The 2500-nt window shown below is 31.1% G+C and overlaps 1 protein-coding gene across 2 annotated transcripts in view; it reads left to right on the top strand.

Annotated features, from left to right (window-relative positions):
* Positions 1 to 2500, top strand: part of LOC122260714 (zinc finger protein 711) — a 14374-nt gene that overhangs the window by 10084 nt on the left and 1790 nt on the right. For both annotated transcript variants that reach the window (XM_043028102.2, XM_043028103.2), the window contains exon 3: positions 1 to 2500. This exon is cut by the window's left edge and continues 1388 nt beyond it; it is cut by the window's right edge and continues 1790 nt beyond it. The gene's annotated coding sequence lies outside the window, so the exon portion shown is untranslated.

Consider the following 2500-nt stretch of genomic DNA (forward strand, 5'->3'; position numbering starts at 1 on the left):
CAAAATCACCTTTTAACTTGACAGTTATATATTTTGTGATCATGGCTATGAATTACAGCTTGTAAAATGTATTATTTTTTTTTTTTTTAAGGTCAATGTTGTGAATGATTTTCTAAGTACTGCTGTTAAAGTATATGCCTGTTTTGGTACAAATAACATGGAATACAACAGTTTTGTATTGAAATTGTAATATAGATCCTACTCATTTGTTAATTGATGTAAGGTAATTCTGCCCAGTTTACTTCCCAGTGAGAGCGTTAATAAATAGTGTTAAGTTTAAAAGTCATGGTAGTGTCTTTGATTCTTTAATATGACTTTTGCATCAAATTTGTCAACTGAAAATCAATATATGATAGTATTATATAGGTTAATTCAAAAGAAATGTTACCCAAATACATGATACATTAGTTACACATGTATCATGGGCTGTACATATCCATTTAAGACAAGAAATACAGCAGTTAGTTACAGTGTTTAAACAGAAATTGCAGATTATATTCACAGCATATCTTTAAAATAGGATCCAGTTTCCAGAATAGAAACTCATACCTTGTTTACAATATTAGCAGACTTTGTCAGGTTGTTACAATAATATTTGCCATTGCATTGTTAGTGGTAGCCTTGAGTTCTTCAACACACTATACTCCAGTTCATTAAATATATTTTCACTACTCATCCTAATACTTAAGATAACCACTAAAGGCAACATTGCCAAATACACAATTACACTAACTCCATGTTCCTCAGTAAATCTTTGAAACCTCCTGCAATGCTGTAAACACTTTAACATATTTGGGTTTTTACCACATGAATTACACACTCGGGTGAAATTTCTTTGTAGCTCTCTGCGAACTAGAGGAAGACATTTGTTTCTGTGCTGCAAAGTTTCCTGAAACTTTTTTTCTGTGATCTTTCTTACTGCACCCTCTCATCTTTTCATTAGTTAATATAGATGGTCATCCCCTTTATTTCCTGTCATACATACCTCCAGTCTCACAAATGAAATTGTCATTTTGTTGATACTGGAAATATCAGGATATTAACCTTAATATTATCTTTACACTTGTGCTCAAAACCATGTTGCAAAGTAAAGTAGAAGAATTAAGACACATTGTACTTCGGAATACAAATAAGGAATTACTCCTTTAATTGGACAGGACACGTTCCTCTCAAGGCGTTGCTGATGTATCATCAGCATATGTCAGTGTTGCCATATGTTTGAAGAAAACAAAATTATTTCTTAATCATTCTGTGATGGGTAACTTTTCTTTTGAATTATCTAGTATTGTGTCATAGTCATTTAAAGCAGTAACTACTGATTTCAGCAATGTCAGATAAAGACTGAACTCTCCAATGTGTGCATTTCTTCTTTTATTATTATGATTTATATAAATTCATTTTTGTTCTTTTAATCTGCAGTGATAAAGCTTGGACAGTTAGGATAATAGTGATAAAGCTATATGGGCAAGTCTGTTCACCATAAAAAAATATATATGATAGAAGTAGGTATGATTATTCAGGCCGTGATCTAGCCATGTTTTAAATCAAGTCTCCCAGTTATGAGAAACTACAATTGAAGTTAACTTCAGATTTTGCTTCATTTATTCAGCTAATACTAACCAAGACTAACCTAAGCTTATTTTGAAGGAATGTTAAAGTATCCCTCAAGATGGTCTCTATCTTAGGTGACCATAAGGCTGTTTTTCCTGATGAGGATACACCACAAGTCAGCTTTGGAATCAGTGTATTCAAGTTATGGAAACAATTTAATAGAAGGGAATTCTTCCTGTGATGGTCTTTGTTTCTTGAGTTCTTTGATTCCTTTGTGTATATTTGTCATGAATTGGCTGGCAAAAATCTACAATGAGTGGGAAAGGAAAGTATTTCTTAATGGCTTATTTTTCATTTAAAATGAAAAGGTAATTTCTGAACTGTAACAAGACTAATTTCATTTTTAGATCAGTATTCCAAAATATGAACAGAGAGTGTATATTCATATTTCTCTGTCTTTTTTTTACTCTAAAAGTCTAACATTAAAATATAATAGAAAAGATGTTATATCATGTACTACTAACTTCATCATAATTTATCTTCTATATACAGTACAAGTATCATTATGAAACTCTTTATTAAAGTATGAGAACTGGTAGGTTGTAATAGAGTAAAAGGATTGTTAGGTTTATCATTTTTCATTGCTTTAGATATTACTAATGAATTACATAGTTAATGTTCCCATTTGTGCCATCTATCCAGTCTTGATCTCCTAATGGGAGAATGATGTTGATTTTTTTCTTTGAAATAAAGAGATAAAACTCTGATATACTGGTCATCATGGTATGGAATTTCCTTCTAGGAATTGTAGCAGCATGTGTTATTTGATTCCTAAGTGATTTCACAAAACTTTTAATTTGTTATAGAAGTTGAAAACGTTTATCATCTATGCTTATCAACCTGTACAGATTATTTTCAGTTCAATAAGTTGGCATGGGTCCAATTTCTA

Source organism: Penaeus japonicus, unplaced genomic scaffold, assembly GCF_977035675.1.
Source record: "Penaeus japonicus unplaced genomic scaffold, GWHDUDI00000001_assembly GWHDUDI00000026, whole genome shotgun sequence".
Classification (NCBI taxonomy): domain Eukaryota; kingdom Metazoa; phylum Arthropoda; class Malacostraca; order Decapoda; family Penaeidae; genus Penaeus; species Penaeus japonicus.